Source organism: Callospermophilus lateralis, chromosome 13 (assembly GCF_048772815.1).
Source record: "Callospermophilus lateralis isolate mCalLat2 chromosome 13, mCalLat2.hap1, whole genome shotgun sequence".
Lineage (NCBI taxonomy): Eukaryota > Metazoa > Chordata > Mammalia > Rodentia > Sciuridae > Callospermophilus > Callospermophilus lateralis.
The window spans coordinates 41,797,977-41,820,442 of record NC_135317.1 but is presented as its reverse complement, the minus strand read 5'-3'; the positions used below and the strand labels follow the sequence as shown (position 1 = coordinate 41,820,442).

Here is a 22,466-nt window from a genome sequence, read left to right as displayed (position 1 = left end):
AACAGGCAGCTATAAGGTAGTGTGTGTGTGTGTGTGTGTGTGTGTGTGTATGTATATATGTATGTATACATACATATATATACATATACATACATATACATACATATACATACATACATATATACATACACACACACACACACACACACACACACACACACACAGCTTTTGTTTGGTCTATTTCTGCTCTGCTCAGGGAAAAAACAAGTGCCCCTCAGTGTGGTGTAGACATTTGGCTTTTTGGGGTTGACTAGGGTTGAGGCTAATGTAGCAGGACTTTTGGAGTTCTTGCCACCATCTGTCTGCCTGTGGTTTGTGCTGTGCAGCCTGTTGTGTTGCTCAGTAGAGAAACTCAGGTCCTGGGACTGCAAGTCCAGAGCACTGTAACTGTCCCTTCACCCACTGTGAACAGGGACTCTGCCCTGGTGTCAGCATGACTGCCTCTATAATCTGAAGTTCACTTCTAAGCATAGTGGTGTATTTTTCACAAGGGCTGGATTGATCTGCTGGATTTAGCCAATTGTCAGTGGTCTATGCTTCCAGTTTGGCATTGAAAATAGGTGCTTATTTTAAATTTGGGACAAAAGGAGACTCTTTTCTCTTTCACACTTTTGTTAGAATTATGTCTTATTTTTATCAGAAAAAAATGATCAATGTTTGAGGAACTACACATGTTTAACTTGATTTAAACATTGTAAATGTGTATCTATTGAAATAACAATGTTAACCCATTAGTGTGTTTTTTAACATAACCAGCTAAAATTTAAAAAATAAAAGATTGATGCCTTAATTTTTAAGGAAGGTCTCAAGTTCAAAGGCTTCTTTAAAGAAAGTGGCCTGCAGTTTTTAAACAGTCATTTTAAAATTGTGATGGAATGGGCCTGTACTAAAATATTAACCAGCAGTGCTTTAGAGACAATGGTGGGAGGTTTTTCTCTCAACAAGTACTGGACATGTACAAAATGCAGGATAGCATAAGGATAGAAATAACAGTACTCACCAAGGAGTAGAGAGTTTATGTGAGAAATAAGACATACAATGAAAAGTCACAAAACAAGAAATCTTTATTAGATAAGAAGGTGCAAGAAACGAGTGAATTAGTATTTATTGAGCACCGTTGAATGCCTGGCACTCTCGTGGTGTATAGTCCTGCCAGTGATACAGTGCTACCAGCTATAGGACCTACGTTAGAGGAGGAGGAAAAGCCTGGGTGGGAATGGCATGAGGCACAAGGCTTAAATTGAGCATTGGACCCTAGTGCCATTTTGATGAAGAGGAGAAGATGAGTGTTCCAGGCATGGAGAGAGTTATCAACAAGGATTATTTCTAGGTTCTGTGAAGGCAGAAGCCAGATCAGTCACATTTACCACATAGTGCTGGTGCTAGCAGATGTTCAATGGATGGTAATGGAGTAGGTACAGTAGGTGGTCAGTTATTATTTCTTAAACAAACGAGTGTTTCAGACAGTAATTCTGGCTGTTATAAAGGTTTATGTAGAGGTGAAAAGAAAAGAATGCAGAAATTGGTTGAAACCACATGGAAGAAGGGAATTTGAGCTGTATTCTCAAAGCAGTGAGGAAGATTTTTCAGCAGGCTGTGATGTGATCATAAGTTGAAGTTTTAAGGTGATTCATTAGGAATTAATGAGTAGGGATAGGAGGGAAAGGTTAAAAGCAAGGACACCAGAACTCCTGTCTGCAGAGAGGGAAGTAAATTCTTCCCAGTGCCATTGGCTGTCCTTGCTTTTGAAGTTACAACTGAAAAGCAGGAAGATTTAGGGGTCCTGAAAAAACTGAGGATCTAAATTTCAGTCTGTCTGCAGGTTTGAATCCCTGCTTTACTAGATGCCACTCATTTGAACCTGGGCCTGCTAATTAACTCTCTTCTTACAAAATGGGGATAATAAAAATATCTACTTCATAAAATTAGGGATAAAATGAAACAATAAGATAAAGTGATTCTTACAAAGTAAGTGCTCAGTAAATATTAGTTATTAATAATATTGCTAGGTAAAGAACATTTCTTCTTGTGAGATTACATGAGCACAGATGTCATGGATTTTCTCAAACATTAAAAGTAGGGGCCATTTAGACATCTCTGGAATACAGTTCTGAAAGAAGCTGGCTTCCTAGAGGTGGCCTTCTAGATATCATCAGAGCACATGTCTCCGCTCCTACCTTGAGCCAAGGCATCTGGGCGTGACAGGGCTGTCAGGTGTGGTGGGGTCCATGTCTTGGAGAGCTTCATAGGTCTGCAGTTGGACAATAGCATTTCTAAACCAGAAAAAGGTGTCTGAGTTAACAGAAGTAAAAGATTTCATTTACCCAAGCCTGCTCTCAAGGGACCTGTAATTTTGTACATTCTCCTAAGTAACAAGGTACAAAAAACATTCACACACTTACTGTTCCTCTTCCACACCCTTAAAAAATTTTTGGAGTGATTATGCTGGTTTAAACGCCTGGCTAATAATTGGAAGGGTATTAGAAACAGGTTAAAATGGTCAGTAGAAGATGATGCACATGCCAAGGAAACTTGAGAGCAAGCAAGGCTAGAATCGGGAATTGATTACTGATGATGGTGTGAAGTCCTCTTGCCTGTAGGTTATTACAGTGAAGATGAAAAATGCTTATTTGAGGAGTCACATAACTAGAAATCTGGAGACCTGTTACAACGTTTACTCAGTCTTAGGCTGTGTGGCCTTGGGTGAGTCTTGTACATTTTCTAGGCTTTAAGTTCCATCTTCACCTCTAGCATTTATTTATAAACTCTCTCAGTATTTCTTTTTTTCAGAAACTGTTCTGCCACTAAAATGGAATAATCAATCTTCTCCTTTAGTTTGAAAAAAAAAAACTTTTCAATTGAATTTATAAGCTTTTCTGTATTTTCAGTTTTTATTGTATACAATTGTCTTAAACTTTTTTTTGCCTGTTTTTTTTTTTTTATTTGCTACGAGATGTTTATGTATATGTGTTCTTGTTACTTTTCAGACATGGTTGGTGGTGGTCATTTTATACTCTGTTCAGATGTCATGGGAACATCTCTGCTAGTGAAACTGATTCTAGTTTGTGGCGGAACTGTCTGCATCCCCCTTTCATGGTATTTTCAGAATGTTCTCCAGAGATCATGAGTAATGGAATAGTAAGACATGAGGGACTCCCTTTGGCTCTGGCTGCTCCACTGCTGGGCCCCGAGGGTCAGGCTGGCCCTTCTGCGCCTGAGCAGTATGGCACAGGAATGCCTTATAATTTGGGATTAAAGTAGAAGCTTTAATCTAATTTGGGATTAAAGTAAAGAGTCAGATCGTCCAAGGGGGTCAGGTCATCCTCCTTGTTTGACCCTCCTTCATCAGGATTTGAATTATTTGAGGTCAGGAGTGGGCAAGAGACTCAGCAGGGCTGAGTAAACAGGACTTTAGGCTCCAGGCTAGTGTATTTCCACTTCTGAATTCTGAGATCTTATCACCACTGGTCTTAAGAAATGGCCCAGCTTTCTTCACTTTTTTGGTGTACAGGAAAGAGCAGCATTGAACTGTTACCTTGAGGAACTTCCTGTTGATGTGACATCATGGAAATCTGCCTACCTTAATTTGTGGAAGTATTTCAGTGTCAACATATAAAAAAGAATCTGGATTAACAAATATTTAAGCAGAAATAGCTTTGCAGAGCACTGTGGACAAGATTGGTTAAGAGTATATGAGTTTCTGGTGAGTTTCAATACTGGTTTTCACACAGGTGTATCAGTGGGACTGAGGGACAGAGCAGGACATATGAGTCTTGAGACTTCACCTGTGACCTTAGACTCATTAGCCAGAAGCATCAGCTGAACTGCTAAGGGTTTGAGCATTGTTTGGTTTCACAGGTAGATTTGACGTCATCAAATCATCTGAAACTGAGAATAAAAGGTTTAGCATAACTTAGGGAAGTTATAGTCTTGTAAGGGAGTCTTGTGGATAAGATTTAAACAGAATTGTTTGGTCTCTGAAAACTTGTATTTTTGCTTTCAGAAAAGAGGAGATTCTAAAAATTGAATAAACATTTATATGAAAGAGTCATGAAAATATAAATTAAGAGAATTAATGCTTGGCTTAGTATACCCTTTTGTGAAAGCTATTCCTTTGGGGCTTTCCCCAATTAAGTTTATCTTGACTGAGATTTTTATAGGCCTTAAGTGCTGAACCAACCACTTAAGTGAGCTGAAGATACATAAAAATCTGCTACTGAAATGTGTTTCTGAGATTAAGCTTAGTAATGTGTAACTGTTTTTCTCCTTCAGAGCATTATCTAAATGTGTGTGTGTGTGTGTGTGTGTGTGTGTAAAATCTTAATGTATATGAAGCCAATACACTGGACCTCCTAAAAACTAATTTCTAGTCAATATTCTTTTATATTAGAGGTGACCAAATGCCTTAATAAGTATGTTTGAATGCAGACCTTTGGAAGTCTAAAATTTTCAGACTTTTCAAGAACATTAATAAATGTGACCTGTATACTTATTGCATCAGAATTTCCAGGTAGGTGTGTAGTCAGGATGGAGGCTCTAGGACAGGACCTGAAGTCTCATGATTTGGAGGCAAATAAAGAAATAAAACATAGAAAGAGTGGTCAGAGAGGATGGGAACCTAGACAAGCAGTCAAAAAGTGAAAGAAGGAAAGAACTTTAAGACGAAGAAGGATGGTTAGTAATGTTGAGTATTTAGGCAAGTTGATGAAGACTGAGAAAATCCCTTTGTATTAAGAAAACAAGATTTCTAAATCAGAATTGGCAGAGATAGGATTGGAGAACATGCATTTTTAGTAAATTGCCCAGATAATTTACTCAAAAGTTTGAAAATCACTGACTGCTTTATTAGTTCATAGAGACTTCTCAACAACCAGAGTTTTGCTAGTGAGGCCATGTGCTCAAAGAGGATAAGTAAATTCTGTTATATTGATTCATGTATCCCTTACCCATACTCACAGTGTTCATGTATATTGTGGATGCCTCGAAACAGGCTAGATACAAGGCCTAAATTAAATATTAGCTAATTATAGGCCTGGGATGATAATGATTTTGAATCTTTTCTGTCTTTGTATTTCTGTGCAGTTATTCCAGAGGCTTAGCCAGGTAATGGGAAGTGCCTTATATTTTCCATATTATTACTTTTCTTTGTTGCACCAACTATCTAATCTCAGAAACTCTCAAACCTTGTTTATTGTTGATTGTCTATTAGGTTGCTTGTTTTACTTGCTGTTCTATAAGGTTTTAACAAAAAAGCTGGATTTCTTTGCCTGTTTCCCCCCTGCCCCCCTTAGCCTATATACTTTCAAAGCAGGGATTGTTCATGGATAATGTTGGTAATACCTCTTTTCAGCCCAGTTCTTGGACATGGGAGGAATGAGATACTTGCACATGATGACTGATGGATGAGATGTGACCTGAATATTTATATTAGCAATACTCCTTGTTTCTCTAACTTGGACTCTGAGAAAATCTCCTTCCTTCCTTTTTCCATGGTTTCCATACTAGTTTTTGTCTTTATTTACTAAATGTGTATGTAGTGGTCTTCTTGCCTTAGTTTCTTTCTTTTAGATTCGTCTTTTATAATCTTGCCAGGTTCATTTTATGCAAACACTACTTTGAACAATTCACTGTCCTTCAAAGTGGCCTTCAGTGACATTCCTTGGCATGTGAAGCCCTGCATAATCTTGCCTTTCCCTGCCTTCCTAAATGTCTCATCCTGTCCTTTCTGTGCCCACTGATGACAGGTGTTTGTCATTTTCCTCACAGTTTTAAATGTGGCATTTGAGCTTAGAAGGAGGATGGAGACAGGGCAGGAATACTGTGTTTCTAAGGAACTGACAGTTGAGCCAGGATGGAAGCTCTAGGACAGGACTCACAGTCTCATGATTTGGAGGCAAACAACAAGGTAAAACCTAGAAAGAATGGGCAGGAACCTAGACAGGCAGTCCAAGAGTGAAAGAAGGAAAGAACTTCAAGATGAAGAAGGATGATCAGTAATGTTGAGTATTTAGACAAGTTGATGAAGACTGAGAAAATCCCTTTACATTTTAGGAGTTATTGATGGCAATTTGGTGTGTTGCTTAAAATTCCCAATTCTTTCTTCTTATACTCTGAACATTCCCTGGCTCCTGGTGAGCCTTTGCTCACTGTGGCTCAGGCTTTTCCTGGGAATTAACCTTCCTTGCTCCATTTGCCTCTTTTGTGTCCCATTATATCTGTTAATTCTGTGTCTCAAATAGAGAATTGAAACATAGCTTAAAATGTACCCCCCCCCCCAGATTGTGAACAGAAAGGATATTAGAACCCAGGAATAAATTAAATTGTAATAAGCAAATTTAAGTGTCAGAAGACAGCCTAAGACATACTTGACTTTGAATTTTGTCCCTACTTCATTCTGGTTGTAGTTTTGGATGTTTACATCTGGCCATCTTATTCCCTTAATTTACCACGTGGGAATAATGAAACCTACTTCCTAGGGATGTTGGAAGATTAAATGAGACAAGACAAGAAAAGCAAAGTGCTTCCTAGATCCCACTATAGTTGTCACTGTTGGATTCCTTGTTTTCCAGCAGTGTTTGGTTGAACATCTGGATGGATGCTGAATGGTAGCAGAGAGAGGATTAGGGTGTTTCAGTATCCTCCTTGCTGAGGGCGAGAATTTCAGGTCTGTGTATAAAGTAGAGGAACTGAATGCCTTTTTATGACTACACTAATTTGTTTTCTAAAGTGTTCTATGCAAATAACTTTTAAAAATGGTTGCATAGACGGAAGTATTCTGGGAAAAGTTTATGTATGGATGGTAGAATCATTTTGTACAGTTTTTAAAAAAATTTGTAACTAATTGGAAATAGCACATAATTTAATGCTCGTATAGCATTTATAGCAAGGGGTACAGCATATAAAATTCTGAGTTAAAGTCTGTTTTTGTCCACAGAACTCTGGGCATTATTGTATGATTTGTTTTTGGTGCTCTCCTTTTCAGAACAATGGTAGGGCCCAGAGCTTTAGTAGGACATTTATATGAAGAGTACATATTATATGGCTTATGAAACCATAGATGGTATATTACCATGGAGTTAATTTTTTATTAATATATTTTAAAGGTATTTAACATTGTTCCTGGTTAGCTCATTCTACCATTTCCTCAGAAGGAACACAAGTATTTCCTCAGAGCAATAGGAAGAGTAAAAGTTGGCTGTGGGAGAACTTGAAAAACCAATATAAAAGTTTTAACAGAGTGTTCTATTGAATTCCATGGTCATTCACAAGGATTTTTATCTCTTACCTATCTCTGTGATAAATGAGCACGTTTTAATTTTTATGATATTAAATAATGACAAATGATATTTTCATCTAACAGATTGTACTGAGATACTTCATAATTGCAGAGGGTGCTGTTTCCTAATTGAGCCAGTTGAAAGTATTCCACTGAATCGTGATACAGATTTGATCTATATTTCCTTTTTTAAAAAATATTTATTTTTTTAGAAGTAGTTGGACACAATACCTTTATTTTATTTATTTTCATGTGGTTCTGAGGATCGAATCCAACGCCTTGCAAATGCTAGGTGAGCGCTTTACCGCTGAGCCACAACCCCAGCCCGAAGATCTATATTTCTTGGTCTCTCAGGTATGCATTGTGGATCAATTGATTTTCATAGCATACTGTAAGACCTAAGGCATGTGTCCCTGAAAAATAGGTAATATGCAAAATGTAGTGATGAAAAAGTGAAATCATTGACCATGGGAGAAATTTTGGATTGTTAAAACAAGGATACAGAGGAGACAAAAACATACTGTCCACACTTGTTAAAAATGAGTACTCTGATGTTTGTCATTTGATAGAAAAAAGAGCTCAAGAATAATGGTTCAGAGTCAGAAGCCTGCAGAGGAGGAAGAAAGCCAAGTGAGGCAGACACATGAGGACACAGTGACGCCGCCATAGCTGGAACATACTTATTCAAACTCAGACTCTAGGACCAAATCGGCGGATTTTAAAACTTACATAGGTCAGGCATGTAAAGCTGCTGAGGAATTTGTCAATATTTACTATGAGACAATGGACAAAAGAAGAAGGACACTTATCAGACTGTATTTGGACAAGGCCACTTTAATATGGAATGGAAATGTTGTTATAGGGCTAGATGCCCTAAGTAATTTTTTTAAGATGTTGCCTTCTAGTGAGTTCCAGGTCAATATGTTAGATTGCCAACCAGACCATGAGCAAGCTATCCAGTCCCAGTCTATAGTTCTTGTGGTAACCAGTGGAACTGTGAAGTTTGATGGAAACAAACAACATTTCTTCCTGCTGACTGCTCCATATGTTCCTGATAGCACCGTGTGGAAGATTGCTGGTTATTGTTTCTATTTCCAAGATTGGGCTAGTAGTTAGAGGGGTAAAAGTCTATTTTTTATTTTATTTTTTTAAAGATAGAGTGAGAGAGAGAGAGAGAGAGAGAGAGAGAATTTTTTTTAATATTTATTCTTTTCAGTTATTGGCGGACACAACATCTTTGTTGGTATGTGGTGCTGAGGATCGAACCCGGGCCGCATGCATGCCAGGTGAGCGCGCTACCGCTTGAGCCACATCCCCAGCCCTATTTTTTATTTTGCTAGTTCCTGAAGCAGAGGTCTTTGTGAATCAACTAATTTAATTAGGAAAACACTGTAAACCAGTTTGTGCTAAGTTTCTTCGATTTTTTTTTTTTTTTTTTTTTTTTTTTTTATTCCTAGCAACACCTTTTCTAGCAGCTGCTAGTTTGGATTGTTGCCCTTCAGAGCTTTAATGCTAGTTTTTTACATGCTTTATATATATTCCACTAATGATATTCTTAAAGTAATGTTAAACACATGATCTTGGTACTAACATACTCACTGTGAACCCAGCCTATTGCAAAAATGGAATCCTTTTGTAATACTATCTGTGGAATATCAGCACAATATAACTCTCTGGGAGTAAGTGGGATTTTTTTTTTTTTGGTTAATAGGTTAAATTTTTAGTAAACCACATGCCTATTTTCAGTTAACACTGGTAATACAGTTGCAATATGTAGTACAGTTTATCAGGTCATAACTACTATGACACATGAGAATTGCATGTGGAATATTTAATAGACTTTTTCATGTTAAGTTTTCTTATTTTGAGATTTTACTTTATACGTGTATTAATAACTAAGTAAAAAATGTTTTAAATTGACACCTGATTATTGAGTGCATTTGGTGGATTAAAACTTCTTAAAAACATATATCTTGGCAGCTCTAGGTCTAGAAATTTTGGTAATGAGTGCTAGAAAAACTAATAGCTTTAATGGGAGAATGGGGAATGAGAAATGTAGAAATATCCAAGGTTGAAGCCAAAAGTGAGGGGAGTGACCAAATGGTAAAATTTTTGTACTCATTTACTACCTCCTAAAAATGTAACCTGTTTTTAAATCACTAAGTTAATATGTATCCTTGCCAAATGTCATGAGGGTCACATTTGTTCTAAGAGTGATTTTTTAAGGTCTTTATACTTCACCTTATATTTGTCAGCATCATTTCTCTGTTTATTCAAGAACTTATGGGGATAGAATGTCAGCAATAAGTCAGCAATAAGACCCTGTAACAGGGTCTAAAAGGAAAGTTGGAAACAAAGCCATTGCTATGTTTTTGTAACACCCTTAACTTCTAAGTCTTCCAGTAAATTTTACGCCCAAAGATTCCTATGTATTACCCACCCCATGTTTTGTGCTGTCAACTGTATTAACTATTATTTAAAAGTTAAAATTATTTGGTTTGTGATTCATTCTTCCATATGACATTGGGCACATTTATTTTAAAACATGTTCCTGTTAATATCATTATCTCATTGTCTTTTTTGAGAGAAAAATAGAGAACAACGAATCTTCATGATAAACTTAAAAGAAAAAAAGGAAAAATGGTTCAAACCTCAAGATAAGGGTTCAGACTGTAAGAAGGGAGGTTGAAAAGCTCAGGAAGAAGAATATGGGTAGGTCAGTGCTTCTGTCCTATGAAAATGGGGAAGGGACTGAGGGAAGGGAGAATGGGAGGCAGAATTCTTAAAAATATAATTTCTTGAAATGAAAAAGGATTAGATTTTTTTCCGTTGCTGACATAATAGATTACCACAAGTTAGTGACTTAAAACAACACACACTTAAAAATTTTTTAGTGCTCTATATTGGGGGCCTGACACAGGTCTCGGGGGCAAAAATCAAGCTGTCAGTAGGCTGTGCTCCTTTTTGTAGACTCTACAAAAAGGAATTGTAACTGTGTTGATAGGTGTAGCAGGTTCTTAGAATTAGGAAGGGACAAAAGGTGAAGATGTGAAGACTATGACAGGTACACGGAATGGAGCCTAATAAATGCAGAAATTGAAGTGCTCAGTTTGCCTGTTTATGTTTGTGACAGATAGTTTTGTGGGAAACTAAGAAGCATAGTGAGGCAACAGAAGAAAAAGACAGTAATGAAGAAAATAAAAGAGGGATAAGAAGAGAGAGTCAGGGAGGGGGACAACAATGTCTCCAGAGCCCTATAGGCACTGGTGACAGAACGGAAGTTGAAAGAAGTTTTGCATAATTGGGTGGGGACAGGAAAGCTATTCTTGTATTGTATCTCAAAAACTCTTGGGGTGGTTTCTAAATCTAAGTCTGAGTTCCTGTAGTACATTCTGACCTTAGTGAAGAAAGGGACTGTCTGTTAGCTCAGTATCCCCTCAACTAACATAGCAGTTCTCAAACTTTTTGTTCTCAGGACCGACCTCATTTATAGTGTTAAAAATTATAGAAACACTCACAGGTTGTAGGAACATAAAATGCTACTCAGCACTATGGGAAGTAGTTTGGTGGACTTCTCAAAAATTCAGTATATGCTGCAGAGAATTGAGAACATGTTTATAGCAGCATTATTTATAATAGCCAAAAGGTAGACTAACCCAAATGTCTGGGTTGAATGGACAAACAAAATGTGTCCTGTGGAATATTATTTTGTCATAGAAAGAAGGGAACTACTAATACCTTCTACAACATGGATGAACCCTAAAAACTTCATGCCAAGTGAAAAAAGTCAGCCACAAAAGGCCATATAGAGATGAAATGTTCAGAGTAGAAAAATTATGGAGACAAAGTAGGTTAGTGATTGCCAGTGGATGGGGGAGAGGAGGATGGAAGTGGTGGAGGATGGGGATTTGGCTTCTGTTTAAAGTGATGAAATGTTTTGGGATTAGTGGTGATGATTGTACAGCCTTGTGAATATACTAAAAACTATTAAATTGTTCACTTAAAAAAAACAGTTTTAGTTATAGATAGACTTGATACCTTTATTTTATTTATTTATTTTATGTGGTGCTGAGGATCAAACCCAGTGCTTCATATGTGCAAGGCAAGTACCTCAGCTCCAAATTGTTCACTTTTAACTAGTGAATTTTGTGGTGTGTGTGAATTATATCTCAATTAAAAATTGTTGACACAATGGAGCTTTACTCAGTCACAAAGAAGAATAAAATTCTGTCATTTGTTGGTAAATGGGTAGATATGGAGAACATCATTTTGAGTAAAATAAATCAGATGCAGAGCTGGGTGTGGTGGCACACACCTCTTATCCCAGTGTCTTGGGAGGCTGAGACAGGAGGAATGCAAGTTCCAAGCCAGCCTTGGCAAAAGCAAGGCACTGAGCAACTCAGTGAGACCCTGTCCCTAAATAAATAGAAAGTAGGGCGGGAATGTGGAGTTCAATCACTGGCTCCCCCCACCCTCAATCAGACACAGAATATCTAGAGTTGCCTGTTTTCTCTTGTACTTAGAAGTTAGTGAGTGTTAAGGAATTAAAAATAATAATAATAAAAACAGAAGGGAGAATAGTAGAGAAGAGGAAAGGGAATGGTGGGGCTTGGGAGAGGGATAGGAAAGGGTAGGAATAGCAGAATGAAATGAACCAAGCTATATCATGTGCATGTATGAACATATCAAAATGAATTCCACTTATCTGTATAAGTATAGTGTACCAATTAAAAATTCTTGAGCACCCCAAGGAGTTTTTATGTCTAGATATTTATCATAGTATAAAATTGAGAATTTAAAATTTAAAAATAGCATTATAACATACCCAGTATATATTAATATGGCATTTTTAAAATAAAAAAACTGATATTGCCAAAATAAAAAATACAATGAGAGAATTTTTTATGTTTTTATTATCTGGTTAATAAAAGACAGTGAGAATCTCATTTGTGTTTCAGTAGTGAGTCTTTTGTGATACATTGCTTTGGTTAAAATATATGATACAAATCCAACTTTATACAGATGTGGTTGGAAAAGGAAGGAGGATTGCGTTATAGCCTTTTAGATAATGTGGATATTCGTTGATACATCAAAACTTGACAAATGGTAGTTTTTAAAGCTAGTTGCAGTTTGAACAAAATCATTTAAAAATATATTTATCTAGCTTGTACTTTGAGTGATCTTTTATCCCTGCAAGATTTTATAATTATCATGCTTCCTCATTTAGAAAAGAGCTGGTTCACTGAGTTATGCAGATCTTTTAAATATTGACACATTTCATTAGTTGTCTAGCTACCTAAAAATCACATTTGTTAATATCATCACTGATCCCATCAGAAAACTTTGGGAAGCATTCAGTGAGCTCATGGTGGTAGATAGAGAGTTTTCAGTTATTTTAACTTCTGTGTGGTAAATGTGATTGGCTTTTGTGGATGTGATCTTGAATGTTTTATAATATAACAGAAATAAAGGATTTTGAGGGCAAAATTTTGTCTGGTATTAACCCTTTATATAGGTAACTTCCTAGTAGGGGTTGACTTTGTCCTCTGTGGTTGCTTCTTTATGTGAGAATAGAGTATGTGTGTATAGAGAAAAGTGAAGTGGGTGGGTTTGTTTTGTTTTAGTGAACTAGTAACTTCAGGGCAGAGAGGAAGGGGGAGTTAAGAGGAGAATGGAAGAGCAAAGCTGAGTATTGGGGGAGGGAAATGGGCCTCCTGTCCCAGGGAATCTGTCTGGGTACTTCCAGGTCTTGCTCATTTTGATCCTTACTTTGAATCCTACCAGTTAGACTGGGAGAGTATATTAATTATTACATTTGTTTTATAGAAGAAAAAAAGCAAGACTCAGAAATGTCAGTTGAATTATCTAAAATCCTATGGTTGGCTAATTAGAATGTGCACCAATCCTTAGACCTGTCTCCTGATATGTGCTGATGTGTTTGTAACCACAAAGGGTTTGTTTTATTAGGAGACAAAATGGAGGCTTCTCATGGATAGAGCCAAAGGAATCTTTGGGGGAAGATGATGCATCATATGGCTACCTTGGATCAGATGAAGGTCTAATGGCAATATGCAGGGTCTTTCACTTTGGGACTCTTGGACTCTGCCCAAAGTTTGTTCATATGTCAAAGACTGATGAGATCACACAGTGCACTAGGAGATCTGGAAAGGCTTATTCCATGTAATAGAGGCTTTCTGGGGGAGAGCAGGGCAGGCCCTAGACTATGTACAAAAGTATCTTGAGAGAGTAGGGAAGAAACTGTCTTGGCTGTATTCTGATGGGGTGGTGGTGGTAGGGCCGGACTGCTGAAGGCTTCTTCCAGAGCTTCCTGCCTAGACTTAGATGTTTTGAACTTTTTCCATCTGCCAAAGGAAGGGGTCCCAAGTCTTTTTATCACCTTTCCCAGAAGGGGAAGATGGGGGAGTGGTAGGGTTTGAAAGCTGTCAAGCATTCAGACATTAGAAATAGAGCCAGACTTTGTCTTATTGTAGGAGATGTCTATTCTCCGGGGACCTAATAACTAGAAGTTTGATTCTAAGTTAGTGCTTAGATAGAGGAGCAACAGGAGTGATGAAGTAAGATACTGGCAGGACTTGTTGACATAGCTACAGTTATAATTCTGTATGATTTCAACCCTGCACGTGCTATAACTCCACTTTAACTGAGTGAGATTGTTAGATGTTGGGGAAAAAAAATGAAGCATGTGGGGGAGGAAGATAAAGTAGTGCAGAAAAGGCCACAAATGAGTGACACTGCTTCTTTTGATGAGAAATCTCTTGCAGATCGCTGTCCTCTGTCTCCCCAGCTGTTTTACCCTGAAATTAAGTAGGAAAAAAATTAACCTTGCCTGTCAGTTGATTGATTTGAATCCTGTCCACCATAGAGGAGGGGAATCATAACCATTCCCTTTAGAAATTTAGCGCTTCTAAGGTGTCCCTAAAGGAGTTCACATAGCTTGGTGAAGAAATGTGAACAAATCAATGGAATGTATGGAAGATTGCTTTGTGATAGAGGAAGGTTTAAACATGGAAAATTGTCTAAGTTATTCATTAGGTGTTACTTGGAAGATAATTTTTGGAAGCAGGACATGAATTCTAACAGATCACTATTTTGCTTTGTTTCTTCTTGTTTTCTTTACGGGGAATTTCAACCCAGAGACTCACACTTCCTAGGCAGTTGCTCTACCACTAAGCTATACTCCCAGCTCTGCTTAAGTGTTTTTAATATTAAGGCCACTGGCCTTTCAGGCACTGGTCCCAGGTCATTGAAAACTTAGATCTGGTAGTGCTGGTCCTATTTTGGTTTTGATTTTGTTATGAATACCTGGAATCAGTCCGACTTCCAATTATTGAAGCTTTTATGTGCAGGGTATTAAGTATTTAATCCTCTAGGATATGAATGGTGGCAAAGCATATTTCTGAAATGTCCTTCCCTTACTCTTTCATTCCTTATTATGCCTGGAAATTGAGCTCTCTTTCTAATCCTGGATATATAATAGGTTCTAGAAAAGATCAAGGCAACCTTAGAGATCATTATTTCTCCTGTGTCTTAAGTGTAAGGAACCTAAACAATTAGCTTCAAACATTTATTTTGAATATTTCAGAACTAAGAGAATAGTACGTGAAACCCTATTATTCATCACCCAGATTTAATAATTTTAAGATATTACCAGGTATAATTGTTCTGTGTAGAACACTCAACTGTGCTTTACTTTTCCTACATTACAACAGTCCCATGGGGATAGATACTATTATCTCTACATCTTGAAAATGAGAAAACTGAAGAGCCCAGAGAGGTTAAGAAGTTTGCAGATCACACCATCAGCAGCAGCCAACATTCAAAACCTGTGTCCTTACTGTCTGCACTTCACTGCCTGCAAGTTTTGAAGCTTGTTTAATGTATATGATAAGCTGAAGTTGGATCAGGAAATCTGACTACTTCATTGTCTTTTGTATGAGTATTTCCTCCTTGACTTTTCTGTTATTCTTTTTTTTTTAAGAGAGAGAGAGAGAATTTTTTAATATTTATTTTTTAGTTTTCAGTGGACACAACATCTTTATTTTATTTTTATGTGGTGCTGAGGATTGAACCCAGCGCCTTGCGCATGCCATGCGAGCGCGTTACCACTTGAGCCACATCCCCCAGCCCTTGTTATTCTTTTTGTACCAAATTTTCTGGGCTTGAGGCCTGAGTAACATTTTTAACCCCAATGGACAGACTGTAGTATGAGAAGGGTGTGTGTGTGTGTGTGTTTGGGGGTGTGGGAGTCTGTTCTAGTGGAGATGATAGAGGTTCATTGTCTGTAGAAAATTTAGTAATAATAAAACTACCCAAAAGCCTGCTTCCATTTCCTAATAGATCAGTAATGAAATATTTTCCCCCGCTTTTATTGGCTATCTAAATAATTGCTATGGTGACTTGAGTTTTAATAATGTATTTGTAAGCCTCGGATGGTCACTTTGATTATTTATGTTTTGATTGATAAGTATATACTACTTGGAAGTTAGATCAGATAGTCCTATTTACTCAGTTGGCCCCCAACACTGGGGAGCTCAGGTGTATATACTCATTTTTTTTTAACATATATAAACGGCTTTTAGTTTTTAAATTTTTTTCCTTTTTTAGTTTTTACTGTTTTATTCTTTGTAGATATACATGATATTCTTCGTAGATATACAGTAGAGTATATTTTTTCATATTATACATACATGGAGTATAACTTATACTGATTGTATATTCATATATGAATGTAGGAAAGTTATGTCTGATTCACTTTACTGTCTTTCCTAGTCCCATCCCCCGCTCCCTTTCCTTCATTCCCCTTTGTCTAATCCAAAGAACTGCTATTATTCCCTCCACCCCTTTTATGCACTCATTTTGAAAGTGAGTTTTTAAGAATTTTAAAATATTCCAACTTGCTTAGGATATTCACTTTTTGTGCATTTAGCCTCTGCTGTACTATATATTTCTGCATTGAAACAATGGATTTAAATAATAGTGGTGTTATTGATGATTATTATAATTCTTTCATTCTGTGCAGCCATTTAGAGTTTTTGTCCATACTTTAAAACTAAAACAGTAAAAATGGAGTGTGAATCTTGAAGTATACTTTTATTTGGGTAAATGCAAATTTTAGTCCATATTGAAATATTTTACGGAATTTACATATCTATAAAATTGAAATTTATCACTTTAAAGTTGTTAACTGATTGTTTTAAGATGAAAGAACAAGTCAAGAAATAATAGTTATTTTTAAATTTATTTTACTTTTTGGTACTGGGGATTGAATCCAGGAGCATTTCCAACCCTTTCTTAAATTTTATTTTGAGACAGGGTCTCTCGGAGTTGCCTTGGCTGGCCTGGAAATGGTGATCTTTCTGCCTCAGTTTCTGAGTAGTTGGGATTATAAGCATATATCTTGCTTATCAGTTATTATTGATTTTTATATAACCATTTCTGAAAATACTGTTTTTCTAAATACCAGGAGGCTATATATTAAGGATCCTTCCTAAGTATTGGATGTGCAAGGTATTCCAGTGAAGGCAGAATGCTTTTTCTATGATTTATTTTTTTTCCCTTTTTATTGGTACATTATAATTATATATGACAGTTGGATTTGTTACAATATATTCATAAATGCACACAATAAGACATTAAAATTTGATCAATTCCATTCCCCAGTTAAACCCCCCCCCCCCATTCTACTGGTCTCTCTTCTGTTTTTTTTTGTTTTTTTAAAATTTGTTCTGATTAGTTATAAATGACAGTAGGATGTATTTTACATTGTACACAAATAGAGTCTATGATTCATTTTAAAAAATATATTGTTTACTTGTCAGTGGATCTTTATTTTATTTATTTATATGTGGTGCTGAGAATTGAACCCAGTGCCTCACACACACTAGGCAAGTGCTCTACCACTGAACCACAACCCCAGCCCCTCATTTATTTAAGTGAACAGATTAAATTCTTTCATAGAAAGTGATACATAGCCATTACTTGTATTGAGGGATTACTCTGTCAGAAAAGACTAGTACTTTGATATACCTTTGTCTCACTTTGTCATTTGATAGGCTACTCTCAGGCCTTTCTGCAGTGTTGACAGACTATGAGAGTAGTGAGGGCACCAATAGGGTTGCAAGGTTGGCTTCATGTCTTCTTCTGGAGGGTAGGATGGTGAAGACCTAGGGGTGGCAGGACCTCAGCTGGAGTTCCAGCTTCTCTACTCTTTTTCTGCTGTCCCTTAAGGCAGTGGTTTCTAACTGATTTTGCCTCCTTGGCACATTTTCTTAAGATCTGGAGACATTCTTTTTTTTTAATATTTATTTTTTAGTTATAGATGGACACAATATCTTTACTTCATTTTTATGTGGTGCTGAGGATCGAACCTGGTGCCTCACGCATGGTAGGCGAGCACTTTACCTTTCGCTCTTGTAATTTGATAATGTTAAATCTGAAGAATGTAAATATGTATTTAAATTTTGGAATATTAACAATAAAACCTGTAGGTGTAGTTTATTCTTTTTAATGCTATATAGTATCCAGTTGTATCCTTCCATCCCATTTTACCTATTCTTATTTTTTTCTAATTTCTCATTAATGCAAATAATGACTCCATGAATACTTTACAACATATCTCTGGAAGTACTGGGTAATAATGGTATTTTAAAATTTTGTAAAATATATGTAAACTTAGAACACTTTTATTCTTATTCTTTTTAATACTAATTGGCAGATAGTCATAAACCAAGATTAGGAAATGGGAATGGTCTGCCTCTCCCCTTTTTGTTGGCCATCAAAAGCAACAACATCAAGAACAAACCAGTGTCTTTAGAAAGTCTTAAAGCAAGTATAAAGCTGACTGGAAGTCAGTCCACTTTTTCTTTTTTTATTTATGTGCCTGCTGTATTGAAAAGTGCCAGTTCTAGGACTCCCCTGAGGCAATCTTTTGTTGGTCTGGGTTCCAAATATTTGCTGTGGAAACTGTTGAGGTTTTTGTCTTACTTAAGTAAACATTGTTTTATATGGAGGTTAGATATTGTATAGCTGGTGTCATGTATGTGTATGTATACAACTATTCTTCATGTTAGAAAAGTACGTCCATGATGATTTGTGATCTTGATCTGCCTTTATGTGTAGTTTGTATCTCCCAGCCCTGTGGTATGCTTGTGGTACTGCTGTGCTCAACAGCTGATTCCAACATACAACCTTAGCTCAGCATTTCTAATTCTCTCTCTCTTGAGACTTCTGGAATTTAATTTGTGTTTACAATTTAAAACAATGAAACAACCTAAGTTGTAATTTTGTTGTTTGGTGCTTTCAAATTTTAGTTTCTATGTGAAATAGTTTTGTATTAATATATGCCCCCAGGAGCAGAATTTGAGAATTAAGTTTACTGTACATTTTTACCAACACCTGATACTTCTTTATTTCTTTCTTTAAATTTTTATTTTTTTATTTTTGCACTTCTGGGGATCTTACCTAGGACCACTGGTACTTATTTTTAAGCAGTTAAAAATTTACTTTTACTGTTATATTCCTAAAAGATAAAAAAGTTATAGAATCTAGTTGTGTTTTGTAATGTGCATTATCAAAACATTTAGTGTTGAATATTGGGGTTGTTTGGTAAAGGAGAAAATTATTATTATTATTTTTTTCTGAGAATGAGATTTTTAGTTACTTGGATTGAGAATGTCAATGTTCTTTGCTGAGCACTTGAAAGAGAAAACATCAGCCTTATATTGTTGATTCCAATGAGCTTGAAGACATAATTTATTGGGAATACATGTGAATCCTAACATCATTACATTTCTGTGTTGGTGTTTCGTGTGATTTAAGTGTCTTGTTTCTATCCCAGCAATCTGAAGTGAGAATTAGAGGGGTAGAAATTGGTTGTGCTTTAGGGCCTCTAGATGTATAATTCCAATTAGATTTAGGTGAAAATTGTGTCATGTTCCTGTGAAAGAAGAGAGCTGGTGACCTGGGATGCTTAACTTCTTACAGGCTGGTTGAGAAGTCATCTCTTACTCTCTGTGAATTTTTCCTTTTTAAAATCTCTGTATTATGAGAGTCTGGAGCCTGTTATCCTTAGCTGCTATTAACCTGATTTGAGAAAAAAGGCAGATCAGAGTAGAATGGTATCACTAGTAAAGCATGATAGTATTTTTGGCTTGTATGTCTCCCCCAGGAGACCTATAAGTGTCATAGTTCTTAGACAATGGCAGGTAAACGGTAGGCCTTTGGTGCTCAACTTAGACTTATGGTTCTTTGATAGTGACAGTATAGGTAGTATTTGCATTTTGGAGCTTTAAAAGTTAATTATATATTGCAGTATCCTTTTATGCCAGTTGCCATCATGAATATGGTACTTTATTTTTGGCTTTTACTGTATGGGAATGCAGGTTTAGCTAACTGGATGGCTGGAGAGTGTATAGAGTGATGACTTTGGTGAGTGCTTTTTGCATTGTGTGGCCTTCCAGTATTGTCAGATATGAAGGGAATTCTAGTAGATTCCTGGGAACTCATCTTAATATAATAATGTTTTCTTTGGTAGGATTGATTCTGTATGGACAGTTCATTCTGTAGATAATGTCAAAATCCTTTAATTGATTTTTAATAATTTAGGCTAGTGAAAACTGTGCTTTTGTTGTGTGTGTGTGTATGTTTTTTTTTTTTTTTTTTTTTTTTATGGGATTGGTGTGGGGATAGTTCTCTGAGAGTATCAGAATGAAAAGCTGGCAGTTACCTAAAGTGCAATATTGCTTTTGTTTATGTTCAGGTTTCCTAAATAAAAGTCTTTGGCCCCTTTAGTTGTTTCCTGCTATTGACTTGGATACATACTCAGGAGTGGGATTGCTGGATCATATGGTAGTTGTATTTTTTATTTTTTGAAGAACCTCAGTACTGTTTTCCATAATGACTGTATTAATTTTTAATTCCTACCAGCAGTTTAAGGATTCCCTATTCTCTGCATCTTCCCCAATATTTGTAATTTTTTGTCTTTTTGATAATAGGCCTTCTAACAGTAGTGGATGATATCTTATTGTGGTTTTAATTTACATTTCCCTGATGATTAGTGTTAAACATTTGGTGTTAAACATTTGGTCATTTGAATATGTTCTTTTGAAAAATGTATATTCAGTTTCTTTGCCCACTTTTAAATTGGGTGTTTTCTTGCCTTTTGATTACATTTAAGAAATTACAACTCCACCAGAAAACTTCTAGAACTCATAAATGAATTCAACAAAGTAACGGATATAAAATTAACACCCATAAATCAATTGTATTCCTATACATTAGTGATGAATCAACTAAAAGAAAAAATAGGAAAACTATCCCATTCACAATAGCCTAAAAAAGAAAATTAGGAATCAATCTAACAAAAGAGATGAAAGACCTCTACAATGAAAACTATAGAACACTAAATGAAGAAATTGAAGAAGACCATAGAAGATGGAAAGATCTCCCATGTTCTTGGCAGAATTAATATTGTCAAAATGGCCCTATCTACCAAAAGTGCTATACAGATTTAATGCAATTCCTATTAAATTTCCAAGATGTTCTTCATAGAAATAGAAAAAGCAGTCCTGAAATTCATTTGGAAAAATAAGAGGTCCAGAATGCCCAAAGCAATCCTTATCAAGAAAAGTGAAATAGGAGGCATCACAATATGGGACTTAAATTATACTACTGAGTTATAGAAACAAAAATGACATGGTATTGGCATCAAAACAGACACGAAGACCAGTGGAACAGAATAGAAGACACACAGGAAAAACCCACATAAATACAGTTATTCATACTAGATAAAGGTGCCATAAACATTCATTGGAGAAAACATAGCCCTTTCAAGAAGTGGTGCTGGGAAAACTGGAAATCCATATGTGGCAGAATGAAATTGAGCCCCTCTCTGACACCCTACACAAAACTCATCTGAAAGTGGATCAAGGACCTAGACATTAGACAGAGACTCTGTGCCCATGAGAAGAAAATGTTGGCCCAACTTTTCAACACGTAGGTATAGGAACTGACTTCCTCAACAAGACTCCTAAAGCACAAAAAGTAAAATCAAGAATCAATAAATGGGATGGATTCAAACTAAAAAGCTGCTTTACAGCAAAGGAAGCAACCTAGAATGTGAAGAGAGAACCTACAGAATAGGAGAAAATCTTTGCCACCTATACCTCAGAGCATTAATCTCCAAGATATAAAAAGAACTCAAGAAACTTAACACACACATGCACACAAAAAATAAACCAATCAATAAATAGGCAAAGGAATTGAACAGACACTTCACAGAAGAAGAAATATGATCAGTCAATAAATATAAGAAAAAATATCAACATCTCTGGTAATTAGAGAAATGAAGCTTAAAACTACACTGAGATTTCATCTCATTCAAGTCAGAGTGGCAGTTATCAAGAATACAAGTAACAATAAATGTTGGTGAGGATATGAGGAAAAAGGTACACTCAGAGATTGCTGGTAGGACTGCAAATTGGTACAACCATTCTGGAAAGCAGTATGGAGTTTTTCAGAAAACTTGGAATGGAAACACCTTTTGACCTAGTTATTCCACTCCTTGGTATATAGTCAAAAGGACTTAAAATCAGTATAATATAGTGATGTGGCCACATCAGTGTTTATAGAGCTTAATTCACAATAGCTAAGCTATGGAATCAACCTAGGTACCCTTCAGTGGATGAATACATGAAGAAAATGTGGTATATATACACAATAGAATATTATTCAGCCATAAAGAAGAATAAATTATGGCATTTGCTGGTAAATGGATGGAACTGGAGACTGTCATTCTCAGTGAAATAAGCAAATCCCCCAAACCAAAGGCCAAATGTTCTTTCTGATATGTGGATGCTAACATACAATAAGTGGGGGTGGGGTGAAGAATAGAAGTACTTTGGATGAGACCAAGGGGGGGGAGTGTGGGGGGAAGGGAGGAGGGATGGGAATAGAAAAGACAGTAGAATGAATCAGACATATCTTTCCTATGTTAATATATGAATACACGACCAGTGTAACTCCACATCATGTACAACCACAACAATGGAGAGTTACATACACTCCATTGCTGCAGTCTGGCTGGGCACAATTCAGGAGCCACTTGTCAAAAGAAACTAACTTTATTTTTAGACCACACAAGCCAAAGAAAACAGCTCCTCAGGAAAAAACC

At 36.4% G+C, this 22,466-nt stretch overlaps 1 protein-coding gene and 1 pseudogene across 2 annotated transcripts in view; both read left to right on the top strand.

Moving 5' to 3' along the window:
* The window catches only part of Ccny (cyclin Y), a 233,477-nt gene that overhangs the window by 30,525 nt on the left and 180,486 nt on the right, over positions 1 to 22,466 (top strand). The window lies entirely within an intron of this gene.
* Positions 7,997 to 8,392, top strand: LOC143379435 (NTF2-related export protein 2 pseudogene; annotated as a pseudogene).